The sequence below is a fragment of the Gekko japonicus genome, unplaced genomic scaffold, assembly GCF_001447785.1.
Source record: "Gekko japonicus isolate JY-2015 unplaced genomic scaffold, Gekko_japonicus_V1.1 scaffold753, whole genome shotgun sequence".
NCBI lineage: Eukaryota > Metazoa > Chordata > Lepidosauria > Squamata > Gekkonidae > Gekko > Gekko japonicus.
The window spans coordinates 359,932-383,241 of NW_015172027.1; positions in this window are offsets into that span (position 1 = coordinate 359,932).

Sequence of the window (23,310 nt, forward strand, 5' to 3'; positions counted from 1 at the left end):
TATGCAGCCGACCAAAAGAAAAAGAAAAAAGGAGTAGCAATATATGCTAAAGAAGATCTAAATCCTGAACTAGCATTTGCACAATCAGATGGAAGAGTCGTAGCAATTACGATAAATAGGAATAGTAAGAAACTAATGATAATAAATATATATGCACCAAATCAAAACCAGGAAAATTTTTATAAATCATTAAAAGAAGTAATAGCACTACAAGATTTTGACGAATTATGTCTTGTTGGTGACTTTAATGCAGTGTTTGAGACAAAATTCGATAGAAAAAACTCTGGGAAGAATAAAAGATGGGGCAATGTTCTACCAAAACCCTTTTTGGAATTAGTGGACGAACAAAATCTAGTAGATGTTTGGAGAGTAAGAAACTTGGAAAAAAAAGATTTTACTTTTTACTCAAACAGTCACAAATCATGGTCAAGAATAGATATGATATGGTCATCAATATCATTACTTAGCGAAGTTGAAGAAATAGAAATCCTTCCACCGACCTTCGCTGACCACAATCCCATGTTAATGTCTATACGGGAAATCCCCAAAAAATTGAGATGGTATCTAAACAAAAAACTGATAAATAAAGAAAGCTTTGTGGAAAAAACTAAACAGGAAATAAAAGAATTTTTTGAAAATAACACTCGAGTAGAAACATCAAGTTTAACAATTTGGGACACATTTAAGGCATACCTAAGAGGAGTGTTTATAAATGAAGAAGCATGGGTGCAAAAACAAAGAAAGAAAGAATATAAAGACTTGATAATGCGAATAAAACAAAAAGAAGACAAACTAAAAAAGGGGGAAAACGAAGATCAATTTAAAGTCGAGCTCAAACTACTCCAACATCGATTAAATCTTATGCTAAGCAAGAACTAGCCAGAAAATTGGAATATACAAAACAATACTTTTTTGAGAACGCGAATAAACCCACAAGATGGCTGGCCTATAGGATAAAGAAAGAAAAGGCAAAAAAAATCATTACGACGCTTAAAGATGAAAAGCAGCTAGAAAAGAATAATATTGTGGATTTGAAAGACATAGTCGAAAAATTCTATGGGAAGCTATACCGACAAGAGTATATAAATCCCCAAAAAACAAAAGGAAAAGAAAAGATCACAACAAAGAAGAGCTTACCCCGCAGCATCTCAAGTAATTACAAGATACAGAGCAAACTTGAAGAAGACAAGTAACCAATATGGAAAGAAGTAGAAAGACAAATATCATTTCAGTAAACGTTGAATAGTCCCCAGAAACGTAGATGAATTTACCCGCAAATTAGTAAACTCAAAGCAGGAGTTGTTTGTCTACAAGAAACGCATATAAAAGAAAGTGATAACAAATACTTAGACTCAAAAAAAAAAGGAAAATTATTTTATTCAGCCGACCAAAAGAAAAAAGGAGTGGCAATATATGCTAAAGAAGATCTAAATCAGGAACTAGTATTCGCACAATTAGATGGAAGAGCCGTAGCAATTACGATAAATAGGAATAGTAAGAAACTAATAATAATAAATATATACACACCAAATCAAAACCAGGAAAATTTTTTATAAATCACTAAAAGAAACAATAGCACTACAAAATTTCGACGAACTGTGTCTTGTTGGCGACTTTAATGCAGTGTTTGAGACAAAATTCGATAGAAAAAACTCTGGGAAGAATAAAAGATGGGGCAATGTTCTACCAAAACCCTTTTTGGAATTAGTGGACGAACAAAATCTAGTAGATGTTTGGAGAGTAAGAAACTTGGAAAAAAAAGATTTTACTTTTTACTCAAACAGTCACATCAAATAGTCATAAATCATGGTCAAGAATTGATATGATATGGTCGTCAATATCATTAATTAACGAAGTTGAAGAAATAGACATTCTTCCACCGACCTTCGCCGACCACAATCCCATGTTAATGTCTTTACGGGAAACCCCCCCAAAATTGAGATGGTATCTAAACAAAAACCTGATAAATAAAGAAAGCTTTGTGGAAAAAACTAAACAGGAAATAAATGAATTTTTTGAAAATAACACTCGAGCAGAAACATCAAGTTTAGTAATTTGGGATACATTTAAGGCATACTTAAGAGGACTGTTTATAAATGAAGAAGCATGGAGGCAAAAACAAAGAAGGAAAGAATATAAAGATTTGATAATGCGAATAAAACAAAAAGAAGACAAATTGAAAAAGGGGAAAAACGAAGATCAATTTAAAGTCGAGCTCAAACTACTCCAACATCGATTAAATCTTATGCTAAGCAAGAACTAGCCAGAAAATTGGAATACACGAAACAGTATTTTTTTGAGAACGCGAATAAACCCACAAGATGGTTGACCTATAGGATAAAGAAAGAAAAGGCAAAAAAAATCATTAAGACGCTTAAAGATGAAAAACAACTAGAAAAGAATAATATTGTGGATTTGAAGGACATAGTTGAAAAATTTTATGGGAAACTATACCAACAAGAGTATATAAATCCCCAAAAAACAAAAGAATATTTACAAAGATGGAACACCAAGAAATTTGATGAAAAACAGAAAAAGATATTAAATATTCCAATATCAAGTGTAGAGATTTCAGAAGCAATTAGGAAACAAAAAAAGAACAAGACTCCCGGTCCAGATAATATCCCAACTGAAATATATCAGAAATTTGAAGAACAAATAGCTAAGCCTTTTCAAGAAGTACTATTGGAAATAGCGCAGGGAGGAAGAATGCCACAGTCATGGGATGAAGCCCTGATTACTCTAATCCACAAAACAAACACTGATGCAAAAGACATAAAGAATTATAGGCCCATATCACTGCTTAATGTGGACTATAAAATCTACGCGTCTATAATAGCTGCAAGGTTAAAAAAGGTTCTAGCGGAAATAATACATGAAGATCAGACTGGGTTTCTGCTTAATAGACAAATGAAAAGAAATTTAAGAACACTCATGAACGTATTGGAATTCTATGAACTACATCCAAGCGATCAGTTGGCGTTAATCTTCTTAGATGCTGAAAAGGCTTTTGATAGAGTATCTTGGGACTTTATGCTTCAGAAGCTAGCAAGCTGGGATTGTGGAGAAAGCTTCTACACAATGATAAGAGCGATATATTCAAAGCAAACTGCTAAAGTAATAATAAATGGAGATACGACAGAAAAGATCCAAATACAAAAAGGTACGAGACAAGGATGTCCACTGTCACCTTTACTATTTATCTTTATGTTGGAAACACTAACAGACCAAATAAGAAACAACGATAGAATAACAGGGCTCAAGATACAGAAAGAAACGTATAAGTTGCAGGCATTTGCAGATGATTTGGTTTTTGTGGTTGAAGACCCAGGTAAATCTATACCAGAATTAATGGAAGTAATTGAAAAATACGGAGAAGTGGCAGGATTAAAAATAAACTATAACAAGACAAATATCTTAACAAAAAACTGTACAATACAACAAACAGAACAGATAGAAAGGGTATCTCAAATGAAGATTGTTACTAAAGTTAAATACTTGGGAATAATAATCCTGGGAATAATAATATCCAAAAGAAACAACACGCTAATCGAGGATACTACATTAAGTTATTAAAAGATATAACAAATGACTTAACAAAATGGGGAAATCTTCAAATATCTTTCATGGGAAAAATATCTGTATTAAAAATGAACATCCTTCCGAGGTTCTTATTCCTAGCACAGAATATACCGGTCCTGAGAAACGCAAAAATCTTTAACGAACTTGATAAAATATGCAGAAAATTTGTATGGGCTAATAAAACCCCACGGATAAAATGGAAGATTCTGCAAGATCGAAAAGAAAAAGGGGGTGTGAACCTCCCAAATTGGAAGCTTTATTATTCTGCAGCCACAATGTCCTGGATAAAAGAATGGATTATTCTAGAAAACAAGAGACTATTAACGTTAGAAGGTTTCGACTTGGATATGGGATGGCATGCGTATATAGGCTATGATAAAGATAAAACACATAGCAAGTTTAATCGACATACTATTAGAGGGGCATTAAATAAAATCTGGAAGGAGATAAAAGACAAACACTATCTCAAAACTCCTAGATGGCTCTCTCCTCTGGAAGCCTTCATTAAGCCATCTTTAATGAAAAATACAGAGTTGTTGACGTACGAAACTCTTTTAGATAAAATGGGTAAAGTAAAAACACAAGAAGTGCTCGAGAAACAAGGAATAAAGCTATCCTGGTGGGAAAACATGCAACTGAGATCATGCTTTGAGAAGGATGAAAAAAAAGGAATTTATGTTGAAAAAAACGAGCTGGATAAACTATGGTTATCCACAAATGACAAATTAATCAAAAAACTTTATAACCTATTCCTTACCAATTTTGAACTAGATGAAGAGATTAAATGTACAATGATTATATGGATGCAGGATTTAGGTTATATTATAGAAGATTGGTCCAAAATTTGGATAACCGCAAAACAAGTAAGAGCAATTCCTTTTAAAGAAAATATATTTAAAATGTTTCATCGGTGGCACTGGTCCCCGGATAAAATAGCTAAATGTTATCCGAATGCATCCAGAAACTGTTGGAAGTGTAAAAATAATGTGGGCACCTTCTATCATATGTGGTGGAGATGTCCCAAGGCTCAATATTATTGGCAGAAGGTACATAAGATGTTAAGGGATATGTATGAAATAGATGTACCTCTTAGACCAGAAATGTTTCTGTTGAATGTAATGCCAGACAAGTTGAAAAATGAAGAAAAATACGTTATAGGATTTATTCTTACGGCAGCACGTATTTTGTTTGCCAAAAACTGGAAAGCTGAGAGGATACCGTCACGAAGTGAATTAATTATCAAATTACAAGAGGTAGTTGAAATTGATAAACTGACTACAATTTTAGAAAATAAGAATATGGATATATTTATGAATAGATGGAGAAGGTTTTACAAGTGGATGAATGAAAATAAGATGTAATCTGATAACCAGATGACTCTGTAGAAATACTGAAAACTGTAACATGTTTGCATGTTGTAATGCATCTGAAAAATGTTATAAATATATTTATTAAAAAAGAAAAAGAAAAAGAAAGAGCCAGTGCACATTCACTTTAAAAACAGAACTGGGGACCAATACTTAGATCAGTGTGGGGTTTGGATCATACATTCACCTGTACATCTGCTGAATGTATTGTAGGAATGTGCTTCATTGAAAAATAAAGTACACACTGATGGTGCATATGTTCATTGGAATGTCTGCATGCCTACAGCAGACCTGGTGATGGACCCATATTTTCACAGTTGATTCTAGGCACAAGAGCCCTGTCAGGGAGAAAGGAAAAAAACAGAGCAGCTCTCCTAGCCTGTGGTTGGATTAGATGGTTTTGCTTTCCCTCTCTTCCTCCCTCCCCTCCCTAGCTAAATCCGTGCATGCTGCTGCTTTAAGAAGCCAAGCCTGACTCTGAGATGGGGCTGGGCTAAGAGGCTTGCAACGCAATGCAATGCAATAGCAGGGAAGGAGATCACAACAGACAGACGTGCACCTGGGAAGGGGGGGGCACCCCGCAAAGCAGAAGCGACTAGAGGCAAAATCTTGAGAGAGTTTGCAAACGCCGTCACTGCACATTTTTTTTTCTCTTTAAGCCTGTGGTTGGATTAGATGACCCAGGGGCTTTGCTTTCCCTCTCTTCCTCCCTCCCCTCTCCAGCTAAATCTGTGTGTGCTGCCGCTTTAAGAAGCCAAGCCTGACTCTGAGATAAGGCCGGGCTAAGATGCTTGCAACATAATGTAATGCAATAGCAGGGAAGGAGATCACAACAGACAGACATGCTCCTGGGAAGGGGGGGCACCCCGCAAAGCGGAATCGACTAGAGGCAAAATCTTTTTTTTTTTTAATCCCTTGAAGACAGGGTAGCTTTATTATTTTTTTGTTACACCTAGACACTACAGAAAAGAAAAAGGGAAGGGAAAAAGTTAACCCAGGATAAAGGACAGCAAATAAAAAACCCACACTATGACTAAAAACCCAAGAGGGAGGGTCCATAACTGTTAGTCTCCTGTTAGTATTCAAAATTAATAGCTTTTCGTTTAAGTCAATGTAATCGGAAATTAGTGAGTTCAAATTAGTATTCTCATCATCGCTTTCTGTATGTGCTCAAAGTTCTTTCATCCTCATCTTTGCTTGCAGATCTCAAGTTTATAAAGAGTTACTTTGGTCTTCTAAGTCGCAGATCATATGCTTCTTTGGCCTCGCCACCTGTTGCTCTTTGGTCTCCGTCCCCATCTTCAATGGTATCCGCTCCGCCCTCTCCTTCTTGCTGTTCCTCTTCTTTCACTCCAAAAAACCGCTTCAACCATTCTTCCGCTTTAAAGACTGAGTCAATTTTTTCCCTTTTGTCTCTGTACTTGAACACGACGCCTTCCGGGAAATTCCAGGAATATGGAATTTGATTGATCTGCAGGGTTGAAATCAACTCCTTATATGCTTTTCTTTTTTCACGAACCTCAAACGGGATATCTTTTAAAATCCTGATGGTTGTTGCTCCCAGCTGCAGGGGATTAGCTGCTGTTGCTTTAAGGATGTCGTCCCTCATCTGTCTTTGGAGAAACTTGATGACAACTTCACCCGGCAGGTTATTCCTTTTAATATACTTTGGGTATGGTCGATAGATCACCTCGATTTCTGCTTCCACTTCTGCCGATAAACAGCCTGTCGCCGGTGCAATCAGCTCTGCCATCATCTTTTTCAAGTTTTCTCCTTGCGATTCTGCTATCCCCTGAAATTTGAGTGTTTTGTTTGCTTTTTCCATTTGAAGGTTCAACAATCTACGTTCCTGTAGATCTTGCCTCTGCTCAAGCAGACCAACTTTCTTTTTGACTTTCTTGGTATCGTGCACTGTCTCTTTAAGTTTTTCATCTGTTTGGATTGACTTTTTGACCAGCTCGGCAATCTGCTGCTGTTGCTTTGCTAGGCTTTGATTGGATGTGGTCATCTGTTGGTTAATACCATCAAGTCTCTCGTTTATTGGCTTGAGCAGATCCAATAGCATAGAGTACAGATCTCCTGTCTCCTCAATTCTCGGACTTTGACCGCCCCGCCCAACTTGTCTGCCTGGTTTTCCCCACGCACCGGCCATTTTCTTCTTTGTTTACACTAGAAGACCTCCTTCACTCTTCCTCGAAAAAGCGCTTAACTTTTTCTGCAAACGCAGCTAAGTCCTTTTTGCACTCTAACAATCTTCTCCCCCCCCCCTATTTTCTTTAACACAGTTCAGTTTGTTTGCGCCCGGGAAACTTCCCGGATGCCGCTTTCAGATGGGTGGGGGGGGAAACTTACTTTTAAAACTTTTTCACTGGACTCTTTCTCCGACTCATTGACAGTCTGCATCCAGACACCTTGTAACTTCGATAAATTGCTGACCCTCACTGCTTGTCCCGGCCGGCATCAGCTATGCTCGGTAGAAACCGAGCCACTAGAGGCAAAATCTTGAGAGAGTTTGTAAACGCCGTCACTGTACTTTTTTTTTCTCTTTAAATTTTAAAACCAAACCAATTTCACTTTTGCATCATATTACAGAGCCGGTCCGTATTTAAAAGTTTTTTGGGGGAGGGGAGGAGAGGGGGCTTTTAGCGACTTTGATCTCTGCCTCAGATTTGCAGCAGACAAAGCTAGACAAAGGCAAGGGGGTGGTTGCCGAGTCAAGAGCGGGGGGTGGGGGTGGCGGCTGGGTGCAGAGGAGAGCAGTGCGGACCAGGCTCGTTTCCCCCGAACCCCCATTTTCTAATCAGCATCCTCCTGCAAATTGCGTCCCCCCCATGCCTTGCGGCCGATAAAGGAGCCAAGATGGGGTTTTTGCACCAACTCTACCTCTTGCTGTGGAAGAATGTGACCCTCAAGCGACGGAGTCTGGTTAGTGATTGCCTCTTCTCCTGCTTCCTCCTGGCCGGAAGCGGGGCGGCAGGAAGCAGGGGGTGGGGCTTAGTCGTGTGCCCCGCCCTCACCCGGGGGATCGGCGATCCCCCACATTCCCCCCCAACCGACCTCTGAATCAACTCTGGATGTAGGTATTCTTTAGCATATATTACTACTACTCTTTTTTTCTTCTCATCTGATGCTGCAAAAGCTGTGCCCAGTTTTTATTCTATAATATTTTATTTCATCTTTCCTAATGTGTGTCTCTTGAAGACATGTTATGTCTGCTTGTAGTTTGTGGATTTGGTGAAAAAAAATTCTTCTTTTTTGAGGGCTATTCAGTCAGTTCATGTTTATTGATAAAATTTGAAAAAAATTATTCTGGCCCATTTTTGTTTCTATAATCTCTGGCCTTGTATCTGGTTAGCATCTGGTAGGGTATATTTGATCTCTCCCCCCCCCCTTTTAAGATTTCTTTTCATCTTTTTCTTTTTCTTCTTCTTATCTCGATTTTTCTTCTTCTAAATCTGTTTCTTCTCCCTCCCTATCGTCTCCTTCTTCTTTCTGCCATCCCAGATCCTCCCCAAATTTTTCCAGAAAATTCCCAACTTTGAAAATAGAGTCAATTTTTTGTCTTCTCCCTCAAATCTCAAAAAGTATTCCTTCAGGTATTAACCACCAAAATTGGATGTTATTTGATCTTAGTAAGTCCGTTAGAATGTAATAATTTTGTCTCTTTACTCTTACCCTCCAAGGGATTTCTTTCAGTATTTTAATCTCTTCCTCTCAGATTGTAACTTTATTTTGGCTCGCCTGTTTCAAATTTTTTCTTTGATTTCTTTTTTATAGAATTTTATATGGACTTCTCCTGGTATTTTATGTTTCTTCACATAGGCCGAGTTTCTTCTGAAAGTTGACTCAATTTCTGAGGCAATTTCTTCCTTTGTCCCTATTTCAAGTTGAGAAGCAAAGCTCTGTGCTATTTCTTCTTTCAGATCTTTATCCACACTTTCTGGTATGTTCTGACATCTAAGTATAAGAGCTGCTTTGTCCATTTCCAGGGATATCAGAGATTCTTCTATCTTATCTCCCTTAATTTTTAATTCCTGAATTTCATAGTCTAATTCACGCACTTTTTTTGTTAACTCATTACTATTAGATATCGTTAACATTTCTTGTTTATTTTCTAGTATTTGTTTTTTAATTTCATCAGTTTCTGATTTAATTTGATTTGACATTTCTTCCATCTTCACTCTTAGAGGTTCAATTTGTGTTGATAAATCCATCTTTTCTCTTATTGGATCAGTTTTTTCTTAATTGCTTGAGTTACACACTCTTGGATCATTAGATTTAAATCTTTCATATTCATTTGTGGAAGAGACATTGTGCTTGTTTTGAGTTGGGTTAAATTACCTATTTGACTTGGTGATGTAATGATTGTTTCCTAGATCCACTAGATCTTGAGGCCATTAATTACTAATTAGGAATTAATTGATAGTTATTCAATTTATTAGTATGTTTAATATGTCTTTGTATAGTCCTGTATGTCTAGTGATTTTCTATTAATATTCTGTAACTTTCCTTATTCCTTAGGTGAGATACTAGCAGGCCTAGTGATAGGGCCGGTCCTGCTGATGTTCTTTGGGGGGATTCCCTTATTATGTAGATTAAATTCAAAATCTTGTTTTTGTGTGTCCCTTCTCCCTAATTTGGGTTCAGGTCGTGACCTGTGGCTGGCCCTGTTTTAGTGCCTTAAGGATATCCAATGTAAACCTCAGCAGGCTGGTTAATATTGCTGTATCCACCACTTGCCCAAGTTAAAGGCTAGATGAGCAGGAGTCTACTAGAATTCAGGCATATTCCACTGTGTGTGTCTTGAGGAGAGGCCCCTGGTGTGATTAAATACAGAACCATCCAAACCATCCCTGAAAAAGAGACTTTGATATTTGAGTGCTTATGTGTTAGGCAATGAAACCGGTCCATGTATCGAGATCAGAGCTTCTGCATAGTTTGGCTACTCTGAATGCATTATTTTAAAACTTTAAAAAACACATAAGCTCTATAAAGGATGCCTGATGGAGAGCATGTTTATAGCCCTCCAAGAAGGAACAGGATGTGGAATGTCCTTTAAGAAAGTAAAAAGCAAAAGAGAAAACAATGGGGGAATTGTTCTGCTTGCAGGGTTGCCGGGTCTGGGTTGGAAGATACCTGGAGACTTTGGGGGTAGATCCAGGAGAGGGCGGGGTTTGGGGAGGGGAGGGGCCTCAGCATGGCACAAGGCCACAGAGTCCACCCGCCAAAGCAGCCATTTTCTCCAGGGGAGCTGATCTCTGTCAGCTGGAGATCAGTTGTAAATGCGGGAGATCTCCAGGCCCCACCTGGAGGCTGGCAAACCTTTCTGCTTGAGCCTCTGAAAACTTCTTTCAACCTGAAGCGGAAGTTCTAGGTCAGCATGGGCGGATTTCCTTATGCTTTATCCTTCCATTAATTTCTCACAGCATCCACAAATTGTAATTTATACAGAAATACCATATTTTTTGCTCCATAAGACGCACTTTTCCCCATCCTCTACCCTCCCATTAATTTCTCACAGCATCCACAAATTGTAATATTATATAGAAATAAATAAAGGAAAGGACACCATGTAGACCAGGGTGCACATTTTATCTTTCATCTCCCACCTTATCAAGACATTAAGCCATGGCAAAATTGGATGAATACATGAGAAGATCAGCTCCAGCCTCCTAAATCACATGCCTGCTCAAAGAGTATGAAAGAAGCCCAGAACTTCAGTATCTTCTGCCATCTCAAACCCCTCTGGAAGGCCGGGTACAGTTAGCAGGAGGGAAAGGAGAAGGGTCTCGTCCATTGCATTTCTCAGTGTGGCAACAAGTGACAATCTGAATCTCATCGATCTTAGGAAACATGTAAAGTGTGTTACATTCATCGTCATTCCACTCACTGACACATCCATTAGTCACTTCAATAAGGTTTTTACCTGTGAGGGGGAAAAAGACAATATTGTGAGCCTGACTATGGGTGGTAATAATGTCACAGAGCAGCTCAAAAGAATATGAGCCGGGGGCAAATATGAGGAACTACTGAGTAAATTGCACATCCTAATCATAGTTTTGATTTACTTGAAGTACCAACTTTGGTGGCCTTTATTTCCCGGAAACTACCCAGCACTCGCATCCTAATTGTCTGTGGGAAATTCTGCATCTAGCATTCGCTTCACATTTTCTCAACTGGGAGGGAAAAGTGCAGCTCAACACCACATTCAAATACCTCAGGGCAATGCCACCATACTGACTGCAAAGCCACCCCTGAACGGCCCTAAAATGGCCATAAACCTATGCAGAAGGTACCATAAAATCCAACTATCAAAGAACTCAAAAGTGACATGGGGTGTGGAAACTTAAAACCCAATAATCAAAGGAAGTGAAAGCAGCATGCAATGCAGGGGGGAATTTCTGTTCCAATGTTGGTTTCGTAAAACAACGGAGGGAAAAGCCAATGCAGAATCAGCCTGTATCTTCAGAGCACTTCCCCAAAGAGGGAGCTGCTGTACCATCATGCTAGATAGCCACACGGTGGCAGCACTGCAGGAAAATGTAAGGTTCTATTATACCCCATGCCAGGGGTCATTTCATAGAAAAAGAGGTGCAGGAGCTCATTAGCATAACCTATTAGCATAACTTATTTGCATATGCCACACCCTCTGACATCACCGGAAGTGTGTCAGAAGGCAACACCCACCGCTCAGGCTCTACTGGACTGTTTTGGATGGCTAGCTATTGGAGGGGGAGAACATTCAGATCTGTCCTCGCAGAGGAGGGAAAGCTTGTACCTGGATAAAATTTGGTCTTAAAGGTGCCACTGGACTGTTTTGGACCGGGGGGCCAGGGGGAGCTCTGCAACTTACCTGGCTGCTTCTTGCTCTGACTGAGGGCTGCTGGGAGCAGGGGGTGTGGCTTGTTGCATGTGCCCGCCCCCTGGGCTCTTTACTGCCGGAGCTCTGCTCCTGTGCACTCCTGCAGGAAATGACCCCTGCCCCATGCAGTTCAGGCAGCTCAAGATGGGTCATGTGTCTTGTGAGTAAAGACTCTCCCCCCCCCCACCCCGCTGCCGCTACTTTAGTTAGCCTGGATTTTTAGGATACCCTTACTGATTTGGTATTCTGATTTGCAGTGTTTTTTTGGTACCCAAATTTCTGCCATTTACAATGCTCATAGAGGATGGTGGTGGTGAGGGGAAGGTCTGAAATGCATTTCCTAAGCTGCTGACAATGAAGAAGAAGAAGAAGAGGAAGAAGAGATTGGATTTATACCATGTCCTTCACTACCCAAAGGAGTCTCAGAGCGGCTTACAAACTCCTTTCCTTTCCCCTCCCCACAACAGACACTCTGTGAGGTAGGTGGGGCCGAGAGAACTCTGACAGAGACTGCTCTTTTTCAAGAACAGCTGTGCCAGAATTATGGCTTGCCCAAGGTCATCCAGTCAGGTGCAAGTGGAGGAGTGGGGAATCAAACCCGGTTCTCCCAGATTAGAGTCCGCGCATTTAACCACTACACCAAACTGGCTCTCTGGGCTGCCTGGTTTGGTCATTCCTTTTGTTTTAAAGTGTAAATCAGTGATACTTAGTATCTTGGGTGCCATCTGTGGCTCTTCTGAGTGTCATTCCCAATGTGGCATTTGCCCCTTGTTCTGGGAGAATGAACAATGCTATTTCCTGGTTAGACTTGTGGTTAGTGTAGGCTAGGCCCAGAGACCTGAATATGTTATTGTTAAAGATCAATGGTTCATAGGCCTCCATGATCAGAAACCAATGTGTTTCAAAACGGACACGATTTTTTTTCCTTTGCAAGAGAACTAGCAATCTCAAAGGAATGCACCAACAGGTAACACTGAGAAATGAATAGGTTGTGTGAAAGTTCTTTCTGTCTGCTAAAATGTTGCAAATGAAGTCTGAAGCAGCGTTTATCACAGGAGAAAAATGGCTCCTGTTTTGAACTGTTTGAAAGCAAAACCATCTCGGTATTGCAAAGGGATTTAAAATGCTATAGTTTTAAACTCCGTATTTTATAAACATTCATAATGTAAGTGAACTTAATCTTAACATGAGGGTAACCTGAATTGTTTATAACCAATGTGTTTAATAAGGCAACCTATAATCAAAATGCTTGAAAGCCATGATTAATATCCTATCCTATATATAGAACTGCCCTACATATTGGCACTTCCCAGCTCTCCCATTGGCTGTGCTGTGCACTCCATCAGCCATTGGACAATCAACCGCCTCTCAAGAGTACTCATGTGCAGGTGCTGGATCCACTTCTCTCCCCCGCCCACTGCCAGCCTCAACACTCTTCCCTGACAGAATAAACTGCCAAAACGGCTGTCTCTCCTGACAAAGATGCTTCTCCTGCTTGTCTCCTGTGGGATTAACTTTTCCCTCAGTGGCTGTTGCTAGGCAACCAAGCTTGGTTCTGTCAGTAAAAAGGCAAAGGCAGGAGGCCCTTTGTGGGGAACTCATTGGGGTAGGTCCTGACTAGGGTTGCCAGCTCCAGGTTGGGAAATTCCTGGAGATTTTGCGGTGGAGTCTATGGAAGCCAGAGTTTGGGGAGGGAGGAGTCCTTAGCTGAATAGAATGTCATAGATTCCATCCTGCAAAGCAGTTATTTTCTCCCAGGGAACTGTTGCTGCCAATCTCCAGGTGAGGGCTAGAGATCACTCAGAATTAAAATTGTTCTCTAGTTGAGAGAGATCAGTTCCCTTGGAGAAAATGTCTGCTTTGCAGGGTAGATTCTGTGTCATACCCTGCTGAGGTTGCTTCCCACCTTCTTGGGTCCACACTACGGAGAAAGACTGTACTTTTCCTAGGCAGAGGCTGCAGGTGGAGGGGGGAGACGGAAAGCTAAAGTCAGAGGGGCAGATAATGGTACGTTGTTGGTTGGCTGGGAAGGCGATAGGGTTGCCAACTCCAGGTTGGGAAATTCATGGAGATTTGAGGGGTGGGGCCTGGAGAGGGTAGGGTTTGAGGAGGGGTGGGACCTCAGACAGGTACAATGCCATAGACTCCACCCTCCAAACCAGCCATTTCCTCCTGGGAATTCCAAAGGGTGGCGGGAGCTTGGGGAGGCAAACAAATAATGGTCCTTTTAAAAGAAGCCTCATGCTTCTACAAACTTTGAAATTAAGCCATGCAGCCCTAGAAAGGGGGGGGCTATGAAATAATTGGCTTATGTGCAGAGTCAGGCATCTTTGAGAACTCCAGAAGGGCACCAGATAGGGTCAACCAGTGTTTCAACTGAAACTTCTACGCTGTAAATAATTCTTGATAAGACACCTGCATTCAGCAAGAAATGCAAAAGCCCTTTCTTGTCTAAGATGATGAGAAGCAAGAGAAATGTTGCAACGTGGGTCTCCGTAAGAAGTCTTTGAGTGCCAATGTAACATTCTAAAGCCTCAAAATATGGCAGATGGGAGGGGGGACAGTGCAAAGAAGAATGGCTTTTCATAAAACCTTATGCAGACTTTGAAATTAAGCCTTTAATAAATCATGCAAGCCTCTATATGTTCTAAAATGTCTCTAAATGCCCCAATATGTTGAAACTGATTAGAGTAAGCATATCAATTAATTGCATTTAGTTTGATTTGGGAAAAGCTCATAACTAAAGCAATAGATGCCAGCAGAGAAAGCCTGCTGCATTCCTATGGGAGGGGCAAATGGCAAACGCTATAGCCTACATGAGAACTAATGTTGCTTCTGAATTACACAACACGTATCCCTTGTGTTAGACTCTCTAATGAGAAGGCCTTTGTTTTGTAAAAGTAATTTCTTTGTCCTAAGGTATAGATGGCTGGCACATTCTAGGGGGGGGGATCTTCAAAGAGTATATGTCTCAAGACTCTCTGTTTGTGTAGCACTCATAGCAATGCTTTGTTCACTGAATGATATCTAAATGACTGGGAACAAAACTGAAAAGTACTGAGTTAGGACACGTGGCACAGTAATCAGCTCATAGTTTATTATACTCCCAAACCTAAAGGCAATCTGGCCGGTCCTCGACCGGCTTATATCTGTGCACACACACACACACTAACACCCCCCCACTCCAGTAATAGGTTCTATTTACACTACTCAGTCCCCATAGGTCCATCCTAGAATCCACACAAGTCCATTGGTCTGTGTTCGGATTCTACCTGTCTATTGTTTCAGACCTGAAGGTCTGCTTGACCGCATGGCCTCACTAGCACTGGTGTGGCCATCTTAATATATAACAAAACCTTTGAAACATTGGTTTGAAACACTTTATCGCTGGCAAGTGGAAAACAACATTGTTTAAAAGTGCTGATGGGTATGGTCATTGTCTGTATGTGTAAGGAAAACGAAGAGATTGTAAATAGGCATGCTCCAGATTTCAGACAAAGGAAACTGAACTGAGCATGCCTGGTTGATGTCATAAGGGGAGGTCTTGACATGTCATGATGGAAGGATTACCAGAAGGTATAAAAGATGTAACCCAATTTTACTAAGTTGAACTCTTTGACTTGACACTGAGCTGAATGGGTTCCCTTTATTAATAAAGCTTTCTTTCTTCTTGCTACTCTGCCTCCTCCCTGTTGGTGTGACTAACTGGCTTAGGCCACACCAGTCAAAGGACCCCAAAGCTTGGGGCGTGGACTCAGGGCTCTTTTTGTAGCAGGAACTCCTTTGCATATTAGGTGACACACCCCTAATGTAGCCAATCCTCCAAGAGCTTACAATAGCCCCTGTAAGAAGAGCTCTGCAAGCTCTTGGAGGATTGACTACATTAGGGGTGTGTCACCTAATATGCAAAGGAGTTCCTGCTACAAAAAGAGCCCAGGGTGTGGTTTACATTAGCAGGTGGTTTGGTTCTTGAATAAGCGACTGCTGGAGGATAGGGAGGATGGATAAGCAGTGATGTTCCCAGAGCTGATAAAGAGACCAACAGCCGATAACCATCTCACTCCCCACAGCCTTTAAATCAGGGCTGCTTACTACACAACTCCCAAAGAGCCTCACTGGCAGTCGTTATCAACTGGAAGAGCCACATAACTCCCACATGCCCTGCTCACCACACTGTCAAACACACACATACAATACAAGAGAACAATTAATATTAATTTTACACAACAATTAAGATGAAATATATACATTTAGATATATAAAATAAATTTAGGGAGATTGATTGCTGTCACTCCTGGCATTTTGGAAATGTTTGGGGGGACTCTGGACAGACTCAAGCCACCACAAGCAAGCTTTTTCTGTTATATGTTAGACTTGGGGAAACCCCAACTTGTATTTATTTGTTTAATTTAGACCCCCCCTCCCCTCCCCCAAAGCAGGCTCAGGGCGGTTTTGTCTCCCACATTCACTCTCATGTCCAATATCCTAGTTTCTGGCCCAATCACTGGCCAGTTCACTTATCTTCCAAGATAATTCCCCCCCCCTTTATTTGACCTCCTTTTAACTGCCAGCCCAGATATTGCGGGAACTGATGGAACTTAGCCCAGGGAGGATCTGGGTCTCATGGTATGAGGAGGTTAGTGCCATGAGGAAATGTGTCCAGAAATCAGTATGTATCTGTTCAAACTTCTCCTTAGCTGGACTCAAGCTCAGGAAGAGATTCTTCTAAGGATGAAACCATAATGAGCTATCAGGGTGGGGCGAGTTTATAGTACTCAGGATTTGCCCAGCATCACAAAATTTTCCCTGAGCTCCTGTACTCTGAGTCATCCAGAGCCTGTTCCTGAAGTCTCAGCTCAAAAAGAGGTTGTGAACTCACCAGACGCAGTCAGCTGCCCCTCTCTATTGTAAGGCCAGATCCCAGACCACCAGCCCCATGTCGCCTCCCAGTACCTGGAAGGAGTGGGGAAAGAAAAGGATCTAGTCCACTTGCAGCTCCAAGATTTTGTGTTCATTGAGCATACCTGTAGGAGCTTCGTAAATCGTTTTTGTGTAACATCTCCCCATCTTGGATGTGCATGAGTTCTTGGTACGACAGTTCTCAATAGATGCAGATAGGCATTCATTACAGAGGAGTTCTTGGGCTGGGAGGGGGGAAAGGTATCTTTGAAAATAATATTTCCAGATATTTCAAATTTATTGAATACCTCCATTGTTTCCCAACACAACAATACAAGTTAACATTCTATTTTCCCACCTAGTATTTCCTTCGTCAAAAATTAAGATAAGAATAATTTAGGTATGTTGAGTCTTTGCCAAATGTTTCTAGCGTAGTTTGCATCAAATAAGAAATCTGTTGAGTCAGCAGCTCTTACGTGTTGTTAGAATTTCACTGCTCTTCCTTGTCAACAATCAAGTATCCAATTTCACATCAAGCTGACCTTTCCATTTTATAAAATAGGAAATAGTGGGTTGGACCCTACCCCTCTCCTACCACTCAACTAAGGAAAGTTTATTGATATCCATAAGATGATTGTTAAAATATTTACATCCCAGTGTTCCTCTTGGGATAAGTTTGAAGCCTTCCTCCAGTCTAAGAAGCCTCCTCCAATGTAAGTGGCTCTTCCTTAACAGAAGGTTCCTGAGGCTGAGAGACAGCTACTTGGGAAATGGTTGGATCTCCTCTGGTATTGCATGCTAGGTAAAGCTTAATGTAAAACAACCTTGAAATCAAACACTCTGTGATGTCAAAGGCAAATGCATATACACAGGAAAAAACAAGCTGTATGCTGATGCTGTACAAAATCAATACTCTAAATATATAGAAAAAGCTTTAAAGTGCTGGTATCAAACCACATGTAAATGAATCGCATGGCTCTCTTTGTAGCAGGACCTCCTTTGCATATTAGGCGACACACCCCTAATGTAGCCAATCCTCCAAGAGCTTACAGAGCTCTTCTTACAGGGGCTACTGTGAACCCCAGAAAAAAGATGGGGGCTAAGTGGAAGTGTGCAGCAGGAGGAGGGAAATAGGCAATAATCTCCCACCCTTCTTCCACAAATAGAAATGGAATTCCATCAGAGGAACTGCTGCTACATTGAAGGAATGGCACCTCAGGATCCAAGCTAAGCAATACAAAAGAAGGGGTAAAAATCCAATACTAAAATGGAGCTAGATACCTTAAAGGTTGAGGTTACAAGCATAAATAAAAAAGATTAGACAAAATATATACTTCATATTACAGCGCACTTCAGTCTATATATCTAATAGCCACTCTGTGTTTTCTGTGTGGATACTTATTTCCACCAACAGAGGGCTCACTCTTCCCCAACAGCTTTTCCTACATACTCAGGAGTCTTCCTGGGGCACAGAAAAATCCAAGGGGGAAAAAAAACCTTCAGAGATGGTTGAATTCCCCCCAATACCTTTTGAAATGGCCTCCAAAGGGGTCTACTTCAGACATCAACGGTAAGAGATTAGAATACTCGAGGTGGGGAGGCTTCCAACTGACTGTCATTAAAAGGGAAGGGAAAGGGCCCTTTCCAGGCCTATTTTGGCCTTTGAGGGAGGGAGCCTTTGGCCAGGCCTGACAAGGGTGGCCAGTGCCAGGTTGGGGAATTCCTAGATTTTTTGTTGTGGACTCTAAGGAGGGTTGTGTTTGGGGAAGGGAGAGGCCTCAGCTGGGTATAATGCCACAGAGTCCCCCCTCCAAAGCAGCCATTTTCTCCAGGGAGACAGACCTCTGCTGTCTAGAGTCCAGTTGTAATTTTGGGGGGGTCTCCAGGTCCCACTTGGAGGTTAGCAACCCTAGGTCTGGCAGCAGTCTAGAATTGCCAGGTCCCCCCTGATTTGCATGAATCAACTAGGCCTGACTGCTTGCTACTGTTCATCAGGAGCCACCCTATGAAAGCTAGCCAGTGAGGTGCAGCAGTTAGTGCTTCAAAGTAGGGTCAGCAAGATCCAGGTTCAGATCCCCATCTTGCGGTGGAAGCTGATTGGGTGATTTTGGACCAGTCACATACTTTCAGCCTAACCAACCTCACAGGGTTGTTGTGCAGATAAAAAGGAGGAGAGAATAATGTAAGCTGCTTTGGTCCCCACTGTGGAGAAAGACTGTAATTTTCCTAGGTAGAGGCTGTGGGAGAGGGGGGTGGAGAGGGAAAGCAGATCAAGGTAGGTTGGCTATTGAATGGGAAGGAAATAGGTTTGCCAACTCCAGGTCGGGGAATTCATGGGCATTTGAGGGGTGGAGCCTGGAGAGGGTGGGATTTGAGGAGGAGAGGAACTTCAGACTTGTGTGATGCCATAGACTCCACCCTTCAAACCAGCCATTTCCTCCACGAGAACTGCCATTGCCAGCCTCCAGGTGAGGGCTGGAGGTCACCCAGAATTACAACTGCTGTCCAGGTGACAGAGACCAGTTCTCCTGGATAAAATGGCTGCTTTGGAGGGTTGAGTATATGACATTATACCCTGCTGAGGCTGCTTGCCTCCCCAAGTTTCACTGTCCCAAAGCTCCACCCCCAAATCTCCAGGAATTTCCCAACCTGGAGCTGGCAGCCATAAGGTGAATTGATCTCTGTAGCTGGGAGATCCACTGTGATTCCCAGAGTGCTGCCACTGCTGCTGTGAGGGGAGAGGAAGCAGGTGGGTAGCTGGGAGTACCGCCACCACTGCTGCTGTTGCTGCTATGCAGGGTGGGGGAGGAATCAGGCAGGAGGCTGGAAGAGTGATGGGGGCAGAAAGAGAGAGTGATGGGGTGAGGAGGCAGAAAAACAAGGAGAATGGTGACAGGTTAGAAAGAGAGAGGAAGTCACATGCATGGAGGAGAAATAGAAAGTAAGAAAAGGGGGGCAGAGGGGAGAAATAGTGTGAGAGAGGTAGGGGGAGAGGGGAGGAAGCAAAGGTGTGAGGAATGGGATAACCATCCAGCAAGTTTCTTGCAGGTCTCCACTTGTAGTTCATTAAATACAAAATAACCCTTTGGGTCATACAAGTCACACACTGTGCAGTACACATTACCTACAATGCAATAAACTCTTAGTGGCACTGGTTGGAACCAATAAAACTGGATGAGAGATGTTTCTGCCACAAAGGCCTTCTTCAGTGGTCCCAATTTAATACCACATACACACTATATGAAGGAATCTGTATCGTATTTAGCCATGTAAGGTATTATGGGGGCATTTCAAAATATATACTCTGCCACAGAAATACTCAGTGGGGGTATTACATCTAGCTCCTGATTGTTATAGCCACACCAATGGGAATGAGAGAAGGTATAATCATACTGAAGACAGCAGTTCCTCCACCCACAGTGTCTGTATATGTGCTGCAGCTGTAAATAAAACCCAATTAAAATTAGTTTCAAAATATACAACAACCTTTAATCTTTTAAATATGCATTTTGTCAAAATAATAAGTAGTTTTGAAGGGGTTCTATCACCTTTAAATTGTTGTTTCTATTTTGCAATGGTGCACTTTTCCTGAATCTTACACTACAGTGGTATAAATCTATTGGACTTTGAAAGCCCCTCTCATCTTCCAATATTTGCCAGCTTCACAAAAACCAAGGGGGGAAAGACCCCCAAACTACAAAGCCACCCATTTGATCCCAAAAGAACAGTCAGATGGGGAAGGAACAATGTACCATCAAATAGTGAGTTCATGTCGGTTACACCCACCCTGCAAAGCATGCCAATATATTAATCCCCTATGGAAAATTGACCATGTGTCTCCGGAACCTGAAGCACATTTCAAAGGTCATTTAATATAATGTCAAAAACATCATATACTGAGTTGTATTCAGTGCTTGGAAAACAACAAGCTTCTGGAAAGCATTTTCAAATGATGGTATCACTTTACTATGCTCTGATTAGATAGACGTCACCTAGAATATTGTGTTCTGTTTGGGGCACCACAATTTAAGAAGGATATAGACAAGCTGGAACATATCCAGAGGAGGGCAATGAATATGGTGAGGGGTCTGGAGACCAAGTCCTATGAGGAAAGTTTGAAGGAACTGGGTATGCTTAGCCTGGAGAGGAGACCACTGAGAGGTGATATGATAACCATCTTCAAGTACTTGAAGGGCTGTCATATAGAGGATGGTGCGAGTTGTTTTCTGTTGCCTCAGAAGGTCGGACCAGAACTAACAGGTTGAAATTAAATTAAAATACTTCCTCGGGAGGTGGTGGGCTCTCCTTCTTTGGAGGTTTTTAAACAGAGGCTAGATGGCCATCTGATAGTCATGCTGATTCTGCAAACTTATTTGATGGGCTGTTCATGCTTCTTTAGCATGAAGAGGGGATTTCTTTCTGCCTCCCAGCCCTGCAGGGAGTCAGCAAGAACAGAAGCCGATTTTCAACTCACCAACGGTGAAGAGGAACAGACTGGAGAATCCAAGGAGTAGAATCGTCTTCATTCTGTTTCAATTTTTGATGTTGCTGAAGAGAAAAAGACTGAAAGAGGCTGCCGGAATCCACACCACTCTGAAAGTCTTCAGGTACATCTAAGCAGGTGTACACTTGTTATTTATTCTCTCTGGGATCCGAGGAGTAGCCAATGGGGAGAAGGATGAAGTTGTGTTAATCCCATTTTGTGGTGCAATATACCCAGTTGCACAAATGCTTTTTTAATTGTTATGTTTTTAGGTTTTGTCATAAACTTACAGGAATCAGAGGACAGTAGTGACAATGATATATATACAAAATAGAAAAAAATGTGCAAATTTCTGCAGACAGGTTTTATCAGAGTGTGTTGGCTTCTGAGAAGTGCTTTGTTAGCCAGTTGGACTGCTACCTTGTTCTAGGAAAGTACCAGAAATGGTACTTCATGTTTTTTTTAAAATTACCACATTGACTTCATTTCTACATTTCCGTTACCAGAATATATTGGTATTTGCTTCAACAGGAATGGTCATTAAAGTCCTTCTGGGAACAAGGTGTACATAAGATATTGTGTAGTGGGTTGCCGCATGGAAGGACGACAGACGACGACGTAGTGCATAGCACGCTTTATTAGGTACACAACAAGACAGGGGACAAACGGCCGGCAGGCCAACTATATACACAGCCAGGGGCACACCCCTGGGCCCTATTGGCGGGTTTGAATCTCCCGCCACGGTCCCATTGGTTCCCCCAGTGGAGGGACTAGGATCCTAGTCCCCATTGTTGTCCAGGACTGAAGCTCAGGCGTGTGCGCTGACCTCCGGTGGCGGTCAGTGGACACAACATCCCTCCCCCATAGTCCGGAACCTCCCCTATGTAACATAGTCTTTAAGGTACGATGGTGTCCGTCGTACCCTCGCGGATCGTCTAGGGCCCTGTTCTGGGGCCCCCTGGGTTCCAACCTCTGGGGCGGAAGCCTGAGGTTGTTGAAACAGTCCGGGCGCCACGCTTACTCCGAAGCTTAGTCGCTTCACACGGAATGCCCCCCGGTGCGTTACTATGGTTTGCGCCTCCGCCGTTGCCTCACCCACTGGCAACTGCTGGTAAGCTTGGGCGAGATCCAGTTTGCCAAAGATCTTAGCCCCGCCCAAGGTGGCAAGAACGTGGCTAACTACAGGGACCGGGTAAGCATGGTCCTGCAGCGCCTTGTTCAGAGTACATTTATAGTCAGCAGAGATGCGGACTGCCCCATTGGGTTTATTAACCACGACTATGAGAGTCTCCCACGCCGCGTGGGAGACTGGCTCCAGGATGCCTTGCGCTACAAGGTGGTCCAGTTCCACGTCGATTTTTGGCTTTACCGACAACGGAACTGTCCTGGCTCGCATCCTTATGGGGGCCACCGAGGGGTCTAAGCGCAAGGTCACCGGGGGGCCCGTATACCGGCCCAGAGAATCGTCAAAAACGGCGGGAAACTCGTGGCAGATCCCCTTGAAGTCTTGGGTCGTGCAGGCCTGTACTCCCTCTACCGTGATGCCCAGGGGTTCAAACCAGGCCCGCCCCAGTAAACTGACTAGGTCGCCTTCGACCACGATCAAGTCCAAGTTCCTTTTAAAATTCTTGAACTGCACCCGGAAAGTTCCGACTCCCTTGATTGGCACCGGGTTACGCTGGAAGTCCATGAGCGTAACCTGGGCTGGGCACAAGCGGGGTCCCCCCTTGGGACATAGGTGTCTCAGGGTCGCGGCCGAGATTATTGAGGCCGCGGACCCCGAATCCACCTCCATCTTACAAGGGGACCCTGCTATTGTCACGGTGGCCATGAACTTAGGGGAGGGCGACTTCCCAGGGAGTTGCAGTACCTGCTGACTCTGGTGGGTGAGGTGGTAGAGGTCCTCGGCGCCGGCGTCTTTCCCGAAGTAGGTCTCCGCTTTCGGCCGCGTTGCCTTGGAGCGGCAGACCTTCGCGAGGTGCCCGGTGCGGCCGCAGTTGTGGCAGACAGAATTGCGGAACCTGCAGATCTTGCGGTCATGCGGGTCCCTGCAGCTGGCACACGGGGATGCGTTGGGATGCTGGCGACCGGCGCTCGGGTGCGGCGCTTGAGTGCGG